Source organism: Sapajus apella, unplaced genomic scaffold (assembly GCF_009761245.1).
Source record: "Sapajus apella isolate SASKATOON/1434 unplaced genomic scaffold, GSC_monkey_1.0 scaffold5, whole genome shotgun sequence".
NCBI classification, from domain to species: Eukaryota; Metazoa; Chordata; class Mammalia; order Primates; family Cebidae; genus Sapajus; species Sapajus apella.
Genome location: NW_022436945.1, coordinates 36611540 through 36631387, shown reverse-complemented (window position 1 = coordinate 36631387; position 19848 = coordinate 36611540). Strand labels below are relative to the sequence as shown.

At 36.3% G+C, this 19848-nt stretch overlaps 1 protein-coding gene across 1 annotated transcript in view; it reads right to left on the bottom strand.

Moving 5' to 3' along the window:
• ATP10D (ATPase phospholipid transporting 10D (putative)) overlaps nucleotides 1-19551 on the bottom strand; it is a 106308-nt gene extending 86757 nt beyond the window's left edge. The window contains exon 1 of the mRNA XM_032274098.1: nucleotides 19260-19551. The gene's annotated coding sequence lies outside the window, so the exon portion shown is untranslated. The remainder of the gene's footprint in view (nucleotides 1-19259) is intronic.
• Between the last annotated feature and the right edge of the window lie 297 nt (nucleotides 19552-19848).

Sequence of the window (19848 nt, the reverse complement as noted above, 5' to 3'; positions counted from 1 at the left end):
TTTATTTGCAGGTAGTACTGATGCTGCTGGTCCTGGGATCACTGTCTGAAAATCACTACTCTATGCTAAGTAACTTCATTGCAAAATGCAAAGTTGGAATTAAGACTGAGATATTTATTAGATATCACTCATGTTATTGGGCAGCCCATCTTCTTTGAATGTACAGATCTAAGCTATGCACTAATGGCTTAACAGAGGACACAAGAAGAGCCTCATGTCTAGGGCTAGAATTAATTAAAAGAGTGAAGATCTAGTTTATACAAAAGATTGGTGATGAGGTCTTAAGGATTAATTCTATCTGCAGATTTAATACAGTTAAAATTATCTTCAACTAGTATTTCCAAAAGTTGAGTAAGAAAGACAATGGATCCTGACTTTGATAGACTTGTAACCTTCTTCTCAACCAATCTGAGAAAACATAAACAAAACACCAAAGTTCTTATATGTTCTAAATCATGGAAGACACAGAAGTTCTCTATCATAGTCAATAAAAGGCCCAGAGAAATTTCATATCTATGGATTTCTAAGAAAAAGATAGGAATTGTTTCACAATAAGACTCATGATATGAAAATCTCCTTGACCTACACATCTGAGGTAGCCAGGCCTGCCTGAAGCACAGTGAGCCCTGATAAAACTTGGGTTTGCTCCAATCTGTGTCATCTGTGACCTACTTGTTCAACACTCTTTATAGAAGCTTATTGCAACAGGGAGACTGATTCCTTTTCTAACGGGTCATGACAACATCATTAAGATGGTTTGGTATCTTTGGTTGTTTCTTTGCTGCCCCCGGTGCCAACACGATATGTTGGTATGCCCTTATGTATATATACCATATATGTTGATATATCCTTCTAACTACAAAAATGGATTTTTCTTCACCTCATGTAATCTTTGGGAAAGAACATAAGTATAAACAGTCTACATGGATATATCTAATGTAGGCTTTTGTGATGAGAAGGGTCAACTTATTTCGTGGGAAACTGTGGATCTTGAATAATGATGTTACATAACCTTTTGTATCTCCATTGGGTGGAATGAATCAGATTTGCTGAATAAAATCACGTTGGAGTTCTTAGTGCCATTCAATAGTTTCTGTTAAGTGACCTTGAACTAAATACCCAGTAATAGTACATATTCTTTATTTTAGATATATAAAAGAAGTCAGGCAAGGGTAATATGTTATCCAAAACACTGAAATAAAGTAATTATTGTTATTTTTTTAGACAGGTCTTGCTCTGTTGCCCAGGCTGGAGTGCAGTGGTGGATCACAGCTCACTGCAGCCATGACTTTCTGGGCTTAAGCTATCCTCCTGCTCAGCTTCCCAAGTAGTTGGGACGACAGGCATGAGCCACCACATCTAGCTAATTTTTAATTTTCTTTCGTAGAGATAGAGTCTCGATATACTGCCCAGGTTGGCTTCAAACTTCTGGGCTCAAGCAATCCTCCCACCTCAGCCTCCCAAAGCACTTGGATTACAGAGGAGAACCACTGTGCCCGGCCCTAAAAGAAATTACTTTTGATAACTGTTGATTATTATCATCATGGGAGGAAGTACTATGTAAGCTCATAAAAAGCTAAGTCATACTACTTTTCACTTTTACCACTAACAAAGAAACGTTTGTAATAGTTTTGCCATTTAAAAAGGCCAACTGTACTGAAGCACATAGCCCTTACATATCTTTAGAAAAGAGTGTTTAAATTAAGCTCATTCATTTTCAATTCACTTAGCAAACATGACCTGAAAACCTACAATGTGCCAGATACTGTGGTTGACGTTGGGGAGATAGAAACAGAAGACACTGTTCTACATCACAGAGGCAGCCTCTCACTCAGACTGAGGGAAGGAACCCTCCACAGCAATAAGCGACGTGTTTTATTTTTATATTTATTTATTTATTTATTTATTGAGATGGAGTCCCACTCTGTCACCAAGTCTGGAGTGCAGTGGTGCGATCTCAGCTTACTGCAACCTCTGCCTCCTGGGTTCAAGCAATCCTCCTGCCTCAGCCTCCTGACTAGCTGAGATTACAGGGATGCCCCACCAGGCCCAGCTAATTTTTGTATTTTTAGCAGAGATGGGGTTTCATCATGTTAGCCAGGCTGGTCTCGAACTCCTGACCTCAAGTGATCCACCTGCCTTAACCTCCCAAAATATTGAGATTACAGGAGTAAGCCACTGCACCCGGCCGAGTGACATGTTTTAAATAATTGCTGATGGAGAATCAAATTACAATTTTTACATATTACATGTTTACTTTGAAAGACATATAAAATAAGACTGTGGTATCTAGATACATTGTTTCATTCTAGAAATAGTAACCCATTCTTACCTTATCCAAACATGCACTAAATTAGTGTCTTCAATTCTCTCATGTGAGAATAAAGCTCTTATATATTATACATATATTATCACATATATATGTATATTTTATATAGTTATATGTGTAACATTACATACATACATATATTATTGCATACATACATATATGTATGTTATATATAAAAGAGAAAAACATGTATACTCAAAAACATATATAATCATATATATATTATCAAATATATATATACATTTTTTTGGATGGTCCATTCAGACATTGAAAGCGATAATTCTTCTCTTCTTCAATATACTTCAGAGACAGGATCACATGTACAAATGATTTACTGTTTGTGGATAATTAGGCTCAAAGCTGTTTTGGGCTAGCAAAGGGCAGGTAAAATGTTGCAGTTGTACACGAGTATGTCTATATTACTGGAAACTAAAAAGAAATCCTACCCATATTTATGGTGAGTTCCTAATATGCCTTAATCTATTTTTAAAGCTGAAAAAAAACATATAAACATGTATGAAAATACTGATGGCAGCAATACTGTGTTTTGGCCTTAGTGATCTTAGATGCTCCTAAAATAATATGTTATTGAAATGACAAGATAGTATGTTTTTGAGATTTGGTTATTCAACATTAATAAATATTATTAATTTAATAGACCTAAGGTCATAACAATATCTACCATTTGCAGACATATACCAGGTTATATGCAAAGGATAAACATGCATTAACTTTAATCCCTGCAACAAAGTACATATTATTATCTCCACTTAGTAATGAGGAAACAGCCACAGAGTGTTTGAGAAACTTATCCAAGTGGCACAGCTTTGTAAGTCGTTACTCAAGCCTAATCCAAATGTCTCATATGGAATGAGAGCCTCGGCAGCTATCAGAGGCTCTGGGATAGGGCAGTAACACTTGAATAACGAGTTGGCAGAAGGCATATAGCTCTGGCAACCCACCAAGGAATGTGAGGGTTGGGAGAGAGAATAGGATAAGAATGGTATTAAAAATTAATTTATTTAGAGAAAAATGCTAAAGGCATGCTGCATTTGAAAAAATAGTTAACAAATAAATTTAAATATTTGCATTTATTTACTTTTAAAACATTTGTTTTGTACTAGGTGAGGTGACCCATTTTTAGATGCATTCAATAAAAGACTTTATATGTGTCTGAACTATAATTCAATATATACAAATAAAATTTACTTTCAAATAAATGACTCACTTTTAACCTGACTCCAATATCACTGATCCTACCCATAAACAACAGACCAACCATCTTTTCACTGCCCCATATTCTCAAGTGGTCTTATTTCCTTACTTAATTTAAATTTTGTGGTTAATACTGTAATCACTTCCTCGTATATTTTCTCAACCAGTGAACGCCTCCTTCCTTCTTTCTTGGCAAAACCCTCACCCTGCTTGTATTCACATCTAAAGCTCTATGTACTCTGTTCCAGTACCTACAGATTGAAAGTGGCTGGAAAGAAACGCACAACATCCTTGTCGGTGTCACTTTAACCTCCTAACCACAAACTCTAAGTTGGCCACTCACACTGATGTAATCATACTGCATTTCCAGTCCATGTATTTTCCCACTCTCATATACAACTGTTTCATACCTTTTTGTTTCTCCTCTAACATCCAATATCTCCCTCCGAACTATCTTCCTGCTGATGACCTTGTTTCTATTTTACTGAGAAAACCAAGGCCATCAAAAGAGAGCTTCCACAATTTCTGCTAGCACAGACCTCTTTCTAGAACGCCAGACTAATGCCCAGAAGGCAGCCCATCATCTCCAGACAGTTCCAAGTGCCAATGGATGTCGAGGCACTCTCTCCCAAACTGTTTATCCCACAGATAACGCCTGTCAACTAATGGCAGCTCCCTCCTTCTAGATGCTCAGCCCAAAAACTTTTGAGTAATCCTTGGTTTCTGTCTTTCACTTACAACTCACATCACATCAGTCCACAAATTCTGTTGACGCCTCCCTTAAACTATATCCAGAATCTTACCACCTCTTATCATCTTTATTACAATCAACCTGATCCACCACTATCAGTCTAATCCTGGTATAACCTAAGTTAGATCCTGACAGTTTCACAACCTAAAACTCTCGAAAGGCTCCCATGTAATTACAGAAGCCACCTCCAGTGCTCCATGTGATCTGCCTCTTATTATTCTCCTTGTCTGTTTTACTTTTCATAAAACTTGCATGTCACTTTCTAACAATGCATAATTTACTTTGGTATTTTGTATTTTATCTTTTGTCTGGCTCCCTCCACCATCAGCTTAGACATTTCTGTCTTTTTGGTTCATTGCCATAGTCTAGGCCTAGAAGAGTATAATATCAGGCAAAGAGTAGATTCTCAATGAATATTTGTGGAGTAAACCCAAGAATGAATGGATAGAATAACACCCCTCTTATATGCAGCAAACACTAGAATACCTTTAACAATCTTACACACACTGACTCTAAATGTGATATAATAAGTTAGGCATTTCATGGTATGTAGCTTACTACAGCTCTTATTATGCATGCTAAATTTATTATAGTTCACATTAAGATCTAGAGTATGTAATCCTAATATGGACACTGCAACAGGAAGACATAAAAAAGGAAATAAAACAAGGACTCATTTTTATAAATAGCTGAAGTATTTGCATCTTATTGTTCTAAAACTCACATGGAGGAAGTTATTCTGAGTAACATTTTTTAAGACAGTTTAAGGTTTATCCTTTAAAGTATCAAAACAATTTTGTCCAGGATAGAAATCATTATACAACGCGTACCCAATTTTCCTATATTTCACACAGCATTTTAAATAAATTTTCTTCTCTGAGAATTCATACCAATTCTCTGAACACAAGTGTACTCTTTATAGTGATGCCTTCAGAAGCATTTCCATAAGGTTTTCTTCTAGTACTTGAAGACCTCCTTGTTTTAAATGGTTTTACAGGCTTTTTCCCCATAAGCTGTCCAAATCTGTGTTTATAAAGATTCAACTTTTACTTCCAACTACCTTAGAATAATTAAGAAATGTAAATAAATGACCCCATGGTCTTCAGGAAGTAGAAGACAAATATTCGGCAAGATTTATTCAGTGAAATCTATTTTCACTATTTAGAAATTTCTTTTCCTTTAGAAAATAGGTACTGAAAGGCTACCATTGCCAACCACGTAGTTTTCCAGGCGCGAAACCAACATGATGCAAAGTCCCATGTAAATTCCATGGCTTTGGCCTCCAAGGACAGGCACAAATCTCATGTCCAGTAAAGGGATCAGGCACAAACCTCATGAGATTCCCACATTACTTGAAACACTTCAGAGATTAATTCCTATAAGACAAACTTTGATATGTATGTGACCAAGCTTCAGACCACAAAATGGTAAGAGCATTAAGAGACTAACCAATGGATAAACAATTAAGTTTCAAAATGAAGCTATTACACAGATACATGCTCATTTAAAAACCAGAGCCAATATACATATATTTGAACTGGCAGAAGAACACAAATTTCCTGGTGTGCGATCTTTACTCACCCACACTAAGGAAGGCAAACTCCAGCTTCATGTGATAAGCTGTGTATGTATGTAAAACATGATAAACACACTGTATTGTGGTTCTAAAGTAATCTTTACAGGATTATTAGGAAGATAAAGGAGAATGAGCTAAAATGATTTAATATCTGTTTCTCCTACAAGGCTATCTTGTTTACTGTTTTAACCAACAAGTGGACAATGTCTGGCACGTAGCATGTACTCAATGAATACTTTTCAGTGAATTAACAAATGTTAATCAGGTTCTTGATGTTATACCACGCACCCCAAGAAATGCTCTTCAAATGGTACAAATCTTGAGAGAATAAAGGGCAATCAATGTATAATAAGTATTATTGCATGAAGGAGTAGGTTTCTCTGCTGGAGATCTACTTGGTTAATTCCATCTTGACTCTTAAAATGGCCTAAAGCCATCTCATCTTGCTGGAAAAAAGTAATTACGTTTGTCTTCAGACTACTGATGACTTAAGTTGTATTAGATCCGTGGTCCTCAAATGGGGCCAATTGTACCACACCTTCCAGCCCCCTAGGTCATTTACCAATATTTGGAGATATTTTTGGGTGTGGAAAGAAGCCAGAGATGCTGTTAAATATGCAGCAATGCACAGGACAGTCTTTCACAACAAATAATTATCTAGCCACAAATGTTAAGAATGCTGCTGTTGAGAAACTCTGGCTTAAAACAAGCCATCTCATTTGTCCAAGGGAGAGGTAAGTGGCACAGTGGAAAGAACATTTCAGAGTCATGGGTTCAAATTCTGGCTTTCCCACTCAGCCCTAGTGGGACTTCTTATGACCCTCAGTTTTCCAATCATGAAAATGGCAATGATATCATCTACTCTGTAGGGTTGTTGTAAGGAGTTAACGGGAATGTATGTAAGGCACCTGACATATAATAGATCAACAAATGGTAGCTATTCTTAATTTATAAGAATATGTATGAATTGCTTGATGCCAACATTCCTTCTAAGTAAGAAAAGCATTTTAAAGATGCCTAACAAGTTAAACAAAAAACTCAGAATGTTAAAGCTTGATAAAAAAGTTAATATCCAACTAAATATTTTACACAGAAGAAAATAGAGGTTTGGAAAGAATGACTTACTCAGGATTGCACAGCAAGTTAGTGGCAATTCGCATAAAATAATCCTGCTGTTTGCTCCACTACCATTTTCCTATTCATGCATATATAGTTAGGCTTTTATTAATTCCTAAACTATGTCATTATTTATGAATATGTCATCAATTATTTAAGTCAATTTGAATACGATATTATTATGCTTGACAAAATTTTATATGCTAGTATGAGTCAACTATAAAATAAACTAAGATTTCTACAGATAGGTACTTATCCTAAAATTTTCATGACCTTTTTGAACTAATCTGTGGAATCTGCCGCATTGTTTCAGTATCACCTTAACAGGTTCTATTATTATTCACAATGGTTTTTTTTTTTTTTTTGAAAACAGAGTTTCGCTTTTGTTGCTCAGGCTGGAGTACAATGGTGTGATCCTCGGCTCACTGCAATGTGATTCTCCTGCTTCAGCCTTTTGAGTAGCTGAGATTACAGGCATTGGCCACCACTCCGGGCTAATTTCGTATTTTTAATAGAGACGGGCGTTTTTCTACATTGGTCAGGCTGATCTTGAACTCCCAACCTCAGGTGGTCCACCCGCCTCGGCCTCCCAAAGTGTTGGGATTACAGGCATCAGCCACTATGCCTGGCCACAGTGGTCTACTTTTTAAAAATTAATATCTTATAGGCTAGGTGCAGTGGCTCACACCTATAATCCCAGCACTTTGGGGAGGCAGAGGCAGGCGGACCACCTGAGGTCAGAAGTTTGAGACTAGCCTGGCCAACGTGGTGAAACCCTGTCTCTACTAAAAATACAAAAATTAGCCATTGGTGGTGGCGGGCACCTGTAATCCCAGCTACTCGGAAGGCCGAGGCACTAGAATCACTTGAACCTGGGAGGCAGAGGTTGCAGTGAGCCGAGATTGTACCACTGCATTCCAGGCTGGGCAATAGAGTGAAACTCAGTCTGAAAAAAAAAAAATTAATATCTTATAAGATCAATATTAAAAATTATTCATTTCTGGTTTAAATATCTCATGAATAACACAGTTGGAAAAAAATCTGAACAAACACAGAAGCCACATACTATAAATAAATAAAAAAAATTTTTTTCAACTTTAGTAGTAACCTAAAAAAAGAATTGAAGACGGAATTAGCATTTTTTTGACTCGTAATGTAGTATGTAGCAAAGGGTTTCTTTATTCATAATGCTCAGTGAAGGCATACATTCATATAGTTTTGGGGGACTCTAATCTGCTCATACTTCTCTAGACCCATAGGACAACATGCCCTAAAAATGTCTTCTCTGGCCCTCAGTAGAAATATACTCAACTCAGCATTAGAAAGTCATTACGTAAATGTTCAAAAATAGAGAAATTGTTAACTGCATTATATCAAATTGTGCTATATCTATATCTAATGGAAATAATGAGATAGCTGTTAAAAATGACGTTTAAAATAATTTTTAATAACTGATAAAATGCTTAAAGTTTATAAAGTTTTAAATCATGATTTAGAATTGTATACAAGTATAATCTCAACTATGAATATATACAATATATCAACATGGAAGAATTTAAAATAAAATATTTTTAAAAATACTAACACTAGTAATTTTGAGATAGTCTATTAATAGCAGATTTTAATTTTTCCATTGTTTTTATACTTTCTACCATTAACACATAAACTTATTTTGGAATCGGAAAACAGATCTTCATTTTAATCAAAAAGTGTAATTTTGATTAAACTTCACATAATCATGAAGCCTGTACACTGAACTTAATGTACTGCTTTTACATTTAAGATGTGGGAAGGGGATGCATTCCTTTAAGTCTTTTTTTTCCTTTCCTTTTTTTTTTGTCATAAATTCATAAAATGCAAGCCAAGCATGCTGCCTTGACACTGAAAATGACTGTTCACACACAAGGCCATGAGTAACGTGTACATACTAATAATGCTATACTCAGTATTAAACCAGAAATTATGTTTACCTGAGTATATAAGCTTCTTGACATAGAAGATAAACATAATTTGGTACATAAGCTTCTTGGTAAAGACAAATATGTGTGTTCCTGCAAAGAAGCACTACATGTAATTATAAATGTTGCAAAGCTAATTAATTAAAGCATTCAGTTCTGGGTTTTGTTTTTTGTTTTTACCAAAAGATAATTACTAAAATTTATTTTGTAAGTGTCTGGCTAAATTATAATAAATAGCATACTTAAATGCTAATATAATTTTGGGATACTTCTTTCTGAATATTAATTGTGAAAACAGAATTTAAATGGTAGTCTGCAAAAGAAACCTCAGATAATTGTTGCAATAAAACATTTTTATATCTATACTTTTATGTAGGGTGTATAGAGTTTTTGATATGAAAGTAATATAAAAATCTCAAAAATATGTCAGTTACACTTTTCAAATATCACCTTGATTGCTCTTTAGAAAATGAAAGTCAGTGAGAAAATAAAAGTTTATAGGTAAGAAAATTTTCAATTACTAATTAAGAACCTATTTCAAAATCCTTTCTGCTTATTTCTAATAGCTTCATAACATGACCAATCTACAATATTCCAAAATGACATATTCAACTTCACATGGGCCCATTCAGATAAAGAGAGTGGGGATATGGAATTTCCAGCAAAAAATGAGGTGCTTAATCTAACCTGATTAGATCCAAAGTATATTAAAAGAATACAGCCGGATTACAAATCGTTCTACTATAAGGACACGTGCACACGAATGTTCATTGCAGCACTGTTTACAATAGCAAAGACCTGGAACCAACCCAAATGCCCATCGATGACAGACTGGATAGGGAAAATGTGGCACATATACACCATGGAATATTATGCAGTCATCAAAAACGATGAGTTAGGGTCCTTTGTAGGGACATGGATGAACCTGGAAACCATCATTCTCAGCAAACTGACAGAAGAGCAGAAGATCAAACACCGCATGTTCTCACTCATAGGCGGGTGTTGAACAATGAGAACACATGGACACAGGGAGGGGAGCACTACACACTGGGGTCAGTTGGGGGGAAATAGGGGAGGGAGGGTGGGGGGGTGGACAGCTGGGGAGAGATAGCAAGGGGAGAAATGCCAGACGTAGGTGATGGGGAGGAAGGCAGCAAATCACACTGCCATGTGTGTTCCTATGCAACAATTTTGCATGTTCTTCACATGTACCCCAAAACCTAAAATACAATAAAATAAATAAATGGGAAAAAAAAAAGAATACAGCCTATGTTGTTTACAGATGCACTATGAAAATACCTTTATGCTTAGGTTTTAATTTTACAGAATTAATTAATTACAACTTTGATGATGACAGTAGGTATCTGTATCATTCTTTACCACTACAAAAGCTTTGCAGGATCACTAAGAAAACTTGATTCCCTCTGCACAAACTCTCTACTGAGAGTCATAAGACTCAATTTGCTTCTTCTAATCATCATCCCCAAATATATCCATGATCAAAGAACTGGGGGAAAAAAGTCTTATTCTTTTTCCCTTATGAAACACTTGCACTAATGTCTAGTTTAATTCTGATTTTTAAAGGGAATCTGTTGCCAAGAAGCAAATAACATAAAAGCTATCCAACACAAACCTTTAATATTGAACATTGTGTTTTTGACTATCTTTTAAGTTTCATACATTAAATTATTGGCTTTTGCAGTCAGTAATAACACAGAGGCATCTGAAACAGCCTACAGGAAAATAAACAAAATCCTCTCCTGGAAACCTTTCAAGTCAGGGACCCACCTGTCAAAGCCCAGTGAATACACTGGCCTGCTCACCTGAGGATCTTCCCCCAAGCCTGTGTTCTCCAGCGTCAACACAGATCGGAATCACATAGAGAGCTTGTTAAAACACAAATTCTACCCTCCCTGCTGCCCACTCCCCAACCCAAACATACAGTGACACCAGTTTCTTTGACTCAGTAGCTCTGCAGTGGCCTGAGAATGCGCATTTTAATAAGCTCAAGTGATACTGATGTTCCTACTCTGGGGGCCACACTTTGAAAACCATAGACCCAATGACAGCTCAAATCTATTCTGGAAAGACTTATTTTTAATTAATGAATGCAGATGCTCATCCATAAACCCATAGTAAATTGAAAATATCATAAGTAGGTTAATATACATTAACCTACTGAACATCACAGCTTAGCCGAGCTTACTTTAAATGCACTAAGAACACTTATATTAGCATACAGTTGGACAAAGTCATCTACCACAAGGCCTACAATCAAGTGTTAAATATCTCATGCACTTTACTAAATACTATACTGGAAGCGAAAGAATGATGTTTGGGAACATGAAATACGATTTCTACTAACTGTGTATCTCTTTTGCATCATCATAAAGTGGAAAAATCATAAGTTGAATTATCAGAAGTCAGGGACTGTGTATTTTCCCCATAAAGTCATTATCATTAAATATTATTTTTATGCAGCTAATCTTTCCCATACCAATGATGCATATATTATTGTTTAAATAATTAAACTACTGCTCCTATATACAAGAAATAAAGCAATTATTTTCTGTATGAGTAACCACAGAGGTTTTTAAAAAGCAAAGGAAAATAATATACTTAAAAGAAAGAGAAAAGGTAAGAGATAAAAAGAATAATGAATAGGAAAGTAGAATTATTTGTAGCTGAAATGGAAAGAATTTAGCCCCTGAAAAAAACTGTTAAGATCAAAAGGTTTTATCAATAGGCTACGTCAAAGGTTTTCTAAAGGTCTCTCACAGATTATTAGCTCAAGCTATACATATGAGGCAAATAAGCATATTAGACACTAAAATTTTGAGTTATATTGTGTTATTTTCTTTAAAGAATATAGCATATTACTGGATATGTGACGAAGACAGATAGGTATTAACATCAGTTATTTTGTTTCAACAATAAAAAGGAAAATTTGGTCTGACAGATGAGAAATTTAATTAATTTCTAAAATGTAGAGACTTTCTTTTGGAAGCTACTGGATGAATTATAATATTAATATATTATGATTATTATACAGAGAAGTATCATTTCACAGTGGTTAAAAATTACTTCAGCATATGATTTAATTGATTGAAAGCATGGACTATACATGTCAATTACTTACACTGTCTCAACATATATGGTTAAACTGTACCTGAGGCCTATAAGTATTACCAAGTATGGTATATAAACACAAATAAGAGGCAGATCAAAACTATAAATGGTATTAAAAACAAGTTGATCTTCATTGGAATTATAAAATACATTCATGATAAATACTCCATGCCAATAATTTACTCAATGGTACTATCCCTCACACTACATTTATTTTGCATAAGTACTGGTAATATAATAATTAGCTATTTTCAAAACAGCAACAAATAGCATATATGCAATTAGCAGAATGAACACAAGTTTGGCAAACAGAATGACAGCTGGCTTTTGACCACAAGCTTTTAGCCTTCCTGAGCATCAGTTTCCCAATCTGTAAAATGGAAATAATATCACTACCTCACACAATTTGGTGAAGAGATTTATTAAATAATGCACTGTGCTTAACACACTGAAGGTGCTCAATAATTTTAATCTTTCAACCAATATTTTTTGCACTCCTACTATATGCCAGGCATTGTTATAGATACTGGAAATAAACCAGGGAACAAAACAGACAAAATTATCATCTGCCTTCTAGTTTATTTTACCTTGTCCTAGGCATGGTGCTGGGTACTTTGGGGTTGAAAAAATGAGTCCCAGAACAGGTCAAGTATTCAATTAAATAAAAAAGATAAAATTAAGATAATCGTGAAGTATATGTATTCAGGGAAATAGAAAGTCCTATGAGAAAGCATGATCTGAGATCAGAGGATAGAAAGGGAGAAGATGCTTTGCAGAAAAGGAAGTACTATAAGTGAGCCTTGGGAAATGTTTAGAAACCTAACGGAAGAGATTTATAGATTTTAGAAAAGGTAATATGAATACAGGTAAGAAGGATGGAAACTGTGTTTATTTTTTATTTTTTAAAGGATAACCTCAAATAATAATTCTTTGGAAAAAGTAGGGCTTACTGAAAAAAGAATTCATATATATCACACACACACACATATATATATATGTATTTTAATGCACTTTAGGTTCTGGGGTACCTGTGCAGAACATGCAGGATTGTTGCATAGGTACATACATGGCAATGTGGTTTGCTGCCTCCATCCCCCCATCACTTATATTTGGCATTTCTCCCCATGTTATCCTTTCCCAACCTCCCTACCCACTCGCTGTCCCTCCCCCTTTCCCCCCCAAAAGACCCCAGTGTGTGATGCTCCCCTCCCTGTGTCCATGTGTTCTCATTGTTCCACACCCGCCTACGAGTGAAGACATGCAGTGTTTGATCAGTTTACTGAGAATGATGGTTTCCAGATTCATCCATGTCCTTACAAAGGACACAAACTCATCGCTTTTTATGGCTGTGTAGTATTCCATGGTGTATATGTGCCACAATTTCCTTATCCAGTCTATCATCAATGGGCGTTTGGGTTGATTCCAGCTCTTTGCTATTGTAAACAGTGCCACAATGAACATACGTGTGTATGTGTCTTTGTAATAGAATAATTTATAATCCTTTGGATATATACCCAGTAATGGGATTGCTGGGTCAAATGGAATTTCTATTGCTAGGTCCTTGACGAATCGTCACACTGTCTTCCACAAAGATTGAAATAATACATTCCCACCAACAGTGTAAAAGTGTTCTTATTTCTCCACATCCTCTCCAGCATCTGTTATTGTAACTTGTTTTTATCCACTTCTTATATCATAAACATTTTTCCATATCATGAACATTTTCCCATAATACTGAATAGTCTTCCCAACAAAATGATACATTTTGATTTGTTGTCCACATTTGTTAATGTGACATGTGAAAATATGGCGACTTATCGCTATGCTGATATACTTTGATTATTGGGAGGTTAACATCTCCCCTACCCCAACCTTGGACAATTAAAGTTTTCTGTCTTTTGTGAATTGCCTATTTACATCTATTTCTCATTGGGGATCATATGTATAGCAGTATTCAACTCTCTCTGCCTTAGTCCATTTGGGCTGCTATAACAAATTACCATAAACTAGGTGATTTGTAAACAACAGAAAATTATTTCCTAAAGTTCTAGAGGCTGGGAAGCCCAACATCAAGGTGAAGATATGGTGTCTGGTGAGAGCTCATTCTCTGATTCATCGGTGACACCTTCTCACTGTATCCTCCCATGGTGGACGGGGCAAGGCAGCTCTTTGTGGCCTCTTTTCTGAAGGCACTAATTCCATTCATGAGGAATCCTTTCTCATAATCTAATTACCTTCCAAAGGCTCCACCTCCTACTACCATCACACTGGGGACTAGGAATCAACATAGGAACTCAGAAAGAGAGGGAACAAACATTTAGACCATAGCAATCTCTCACTGCTTTATATGATATCTTTTTAAAAAATATATTTTATTGCATTTTAGGTTTAGGGGTACATGTGAAGAACATGCAAGATTGTTGTATAGGTACATACATGGCAGTGTGGTTTGCTGCCTTCCTTCCCATCACCTATATGTGGCATTTCTCCCCATGTTATCCCTCCCCAACTCCCCACCCCCACTCTGTCCTTCCCCTAGTTCCCCCCAACAGACTCCAGTGCCTGATAATATCTTTTGAAAGGGAGTACGTAAAATACAGAGCTTAGCATTTGTCTTTTTTTTTTTTTTTTTTTTTGCTTATGGTATTTCTGGTGATTTTTTGAAAGAGGTATTTTGTTACAAAAATAATAGTTGATTTCAAAGATTTTGGAATATTAGGAAAAATATAAAAAAGAAAATCAAGCTGTAACTCTACCACCTAGGAATACATTTTTTGCGGGTTAGGAAGAATATATTAATGGATATACCCATTGATATAAAAGAAACTTGTATGCAAACAGAAATTGCATTAATCTTGTTCAATCCTTATTAATTTAAGATAATGACTTAGAGTAACAGCTTAATAAATATTTTTCATTACAGAAGAGAATGGGGGCCAATATTCAACATCCTTAAAGAAAAGAACTTTCAACCCAGAATCTCCTATCCAGCCAAACTAAGCTTCATAAGTGAAGGAAAAATAAAATCCTTTGGGAACATGCAAGTACTCAGAGATTTCGTCACCACCAGGCCAGCTCTACAAGCGCTCCTGAAAGAGGCTCTACACATATAAAGGAACAACAAGTACCAGCTCAACTAAAGGGCAAAACAGCCAGCTAGCACCAAAATGGCAGTATCAAATTCACACATAACAATATTAACCCTAAATGTAAATGGACTAAATGCCCCAATCAAAAGACACAGACTGGCAAATTGGATAAAAAGACAAAACCCATCGGTGTGCTGTATCCAGGAAACCCATCTCACATGCAAGGATACACAAAGTCTCAAAATAAAGGGATGGAGGAAGATTTACCAAGCAAATGGAGAGCAAAAAAAAGCAGGAGTTGCAATTCTCATCTCTGATAAATTAGACTTTAAAGCAACAAAGATCATAAGAGACAAAGAGGGACATTTCATAATGGTAAAAGGATCAATGCAACAAGAAGAGCTAACGATCCTAAATATATATGCACCCAATACAGGAGCACCCAGATACACAAGGCAAGTTCTTAATGACTTACAAAGAGACTTAGACTCCCACACAATTATAGTGGGAGACTTTAACACCCCATTGTCAACATTAGACAGATCAACCAGACAGAAAATTAACAAGGATATCCAGGACTTGAACTCAGACCTGGACCAAGCAAACCTAATAGACATTTACAGAACTCTCCACCCCAAATCCACAGAATATACATTCTTCTCAGTACCACATCACACCTACTCTAAAATTGACCACATAATTGGGAGTAAATCACTCCTCAGCAAATGCAAAAGAACGGAAATCGTAACAAACAGTCTCTCAGACCACAGTGCAATCAAGTTAGAACTCAGAATTCAAAAACTAACTCAGAACCGCACAGCTTCATGGAAACTGAACAACTTGCTCTTGAATGTTGACTGGATAAACAATGAAATGAAGGCAGAAATAAAGATGTTCTTCGAAACCAACGAGAATGAAGACACAACATACCAGAATCTCTGGGACACATTTAAAGCAGTCTCTAGAGGAAAATATATAGCAATAAGTGCCCACATGAGAAACAAGGAGAGATCAAAAATTGACACCCTATCGTCAAAACTGAAAGAGCTAGAGGAGCAAGATCAAAAAACCTCAAAGTCTGGCAGAAGACAAGAAATAGCTAAGATCAGAGCAGAACTGAAGGAGATAGAGACACAAAAAACCCTTCAAAAAATCAATAAATCCAGGAGCTGGTTTTTTGAAAAGATCAACAAAATAGACAGACCACTAGCCAGATTAATAAAAAAGAAAAGAGAGAATAACCAAATAGATGCAATAAAAAACGATAAAGGGGATATCACCACAGATTCCACAGAAATTCAAACCATCATCAGAGATTATTACAAACAACTCTATGCACACAAACTAATAAACCTGGAAGAAATGGATAAATTCCTGGACACTTGCCTCCTGCCAAGCCTAAACCAGGAAGAAGCCGAAACCCTGAACAGACCCATAACAAGGTCTGAAGTTGAGGCAGCAATTAAGAGCTTACCACCCAAAAAAAGCCCAGGTCCAGATGGGTTCACAGCTGAATTCTACCAGACATACAAAGAGGAGCTGGTACCATTTCTTCTGAAACTATTCCAAACAATACAAAAAGAGGGAATTCTTCCCAAATCATTTTATGAGACCAACATCATCCTGATTCCAAAACCCGGCAGAGACTCAACAATAAAAGAAAACTACAGGCCAATATCTATGATGAACATAGATGCAAAAATCTTCAATAAATATTTTTGATTAAATGAATTTTATGTATTTATTTCAAAATTATGTTTTACACATATTACATTTTGCTTTTTTACTGAGTACATTGCAAGTATATTTCCAAGTCATTCAACTAAAAAAAAAACTTTTATAACTGAGTTTTATTAATATAGATATACAAACTGCACTAACTGATTTAAATATTTTGTTACTGGGCTTTGATTCCATTTTTTGTATTACAGATAAGATGGTAATAAACACATATATAAATCTTCATATGCAATTCACATTATTTCCTTAGGCTATATTTTTAGACCCAAGATCACATAATAAAAGGCTATGAACATTCACAGGTTTTGTGTTTTCTTTGTAGAGATGAGAGCAAAACAGGACCAGGAAGGTATTGAACCCCTGAGCTCAAGGGATCTTTCTGCTTCGGCCTCTCAAAGTGCTGAGATTACAAGTATGAGCCAGTGTGCCTGGCACACAATTCACATATTTTAATACATATGACCATGTAATTGCCTCATACAGTTGTATTGATATACCTTTTATTGAGCAGCATAAAAAAAGATACCATTAAGGCCACAACTCTTTCACAAAACTAGCATCACTATTAGTACTTATTTAGCAAAGCAATAAAAAAAAAAGTATTGTTTCTATGGCTAAAATGATTTCTGAAATGAAATAAATTTATCTAAGAAAATAAAGAAGGAATAGCTGACCAGGAATAGTGATATGATCCAGCACACATATATTTGTTCTTAGAGTTGATAAATCAATTATCCTTTATTTCAAGCACTATTAAATTTATATTTATCAATGCATTGTGCTGTGAGAATTCTCAAACAATCCTACTTGTAGTATTTTCTTTGATCTTCCTTCATTAGAAGAACTACTTCCAACTATATCAGACAATAAAGAAAACATGTAATTGAAGGCTTGAACATGTGTATATTTTTTAATCCTTAATAAAAAAATGAATTCTAGAAAGTATATTTGTGTGACAGGTGACTAATCTCTGTTCTATTATAAATTATAATCTTTTTTTAGCGTTTTCCTTCATTTTACTGACAATAGCAAAATAAATGATATCCTATCCAGTTCTAGTTAATCACTAAGTATGAAAAGTATTCAGGTTTTGCCAAGCCAAGGTCAAAACTCCCCACATCTTGGTTTAGAGCACTTACATTCTCCATCTTTTTCATCCAATTTAATGAATGTTAAATTAGCAGTTGTAGTGTTATTTTTTAAACTCCCGCAAACCTTAAAATGTTTCTAAGTTATTTTTCCGAATGTATAAAATCACCTCATTTTAATAAAAACAAACTATCTCAATGTAGGTATAAGATACGTATTTGTAATGAGAATAGAAAACAGTCCAGAAGAAGCAGTTAATACTTTTTGAGGTGGATTGGGGTGAGAGGCTTTTGCTGCAGCACTGAATGAACTACTCCGTTGCGATGAATTTTGCTCTTCAAAAGTCAGCAATGGTTTTTGATGATGCTATTCTTCACAGAAATGTGACCCAGCTGATTTAAAGGCCGATACAAGTAAATATTGGTGGGTGAGGAGCCCTTATCCTTGTTGATGGATTTTTCAAGGTTGATTTTGAGTTAGAGGCTTGCTCTGTCCATACAGACTTGTTTTTTCCCCTTGCTTAGAACCAGCATGAAAAAAACGCAAGAAGAAACTTTGATTTTATTATATCACATTTTAAATACCTGAGCTAGTGTGATAAGGGCAGTTAAAACATATCTTTCTAAAGGTTGGTTATTTTGGGTCCCAGACGCCAAAATAACCAACCATTCCCTAACCAACTGATGTCTCTCTGCTGTATGTAGTAAATTAAAACTATGTGTTTTATAATATAAAATAAAGGGTGCCCCAAATAACTGCTTCGTTAAAGTTAGTGTTTTGAGGGAAGTATGGGGGCTTCTTTGTAGCACTCCTTTGAAAAATATTTCTGAGCAAGCTCCAATACAAACACCTTTCTCCTAAGGAATCAATCTGCTGGGCTAAATCTTCAACACTTTCTCTTTTCATCACCTTTGAGGCAGATAGCCAAAATTTCTTTAAACTGCTGATTTCACAACAGGATGACAAAAGAGTGTGTGTGTCTGTGTATGTGTGCATGCCCGTACGTGCCCTCGTGTGCATAGCGTACCATTTTACAAAATCCAGCATTTAAAACAGATTTTAAAATTCCCCTTTAACATCAAATGATTAATTTTTTTTTTTTTTAAGCTCAGTAACAGCCCAAAACTGTAGTTTTGAGCCATGTCATCAACTCCAAACACGACTGGGGCAGTGGAGCAGGGAGAAACAGGACAGAGAAACAGAAAGAGGAAAAGCGGGTGAAGCAGAAGGCTGGGACAGTCAAAGGGATTCGCCGTCTCACTCTTACCAATTCCTCCCTCCGCACACATCACAGCATGATGATCACGGGTCTCGAAGTGCAAGAAAAGAGCCAAACACAAATCCGAAGAGTCAAAGCGGGCTGTGCTTCCACGCCAGCCATCTGCCTTCCAAGGGGAAAAAAATCACTTCTCAGACATCTTCCAAACTCAGCGGCCGGAGCCGGCGCCAGAGCCTGTGCCGAGCTTGCGACCTATTTCTCCCTGCGCTCCTCCTCCAGTCTCCGCCGGGCTCCGGAGCAGCCCCGGCTTCCGCTCACCGCCGAGCGCCCGCCGCCCCGCCCTCCGTGACGCAGCAGGGGCGGGGCCTCGCCGCTGCCCGGCTCCCAGCTCCAGCTGTTTGACGGGGCTGCCCTTCGGCTCAGCGCAGATGCCCCAGTGACCCAGAGTCCTTACAGTCTCACCTCTGACTTTCACCTTCCAAGTACGGTTTGCCCGCGGTTGACGGTTTGGTTTTTTTGTTTTGCTGCAATTCTAACAATTCACTGCTTTCGCTAAACGTGGAACACTGTACAATTATTTTTTGGAGGGTAAAAGAGATCAAATCTAAAAATGTTGCGCCACTGCATTCCAGCCTGG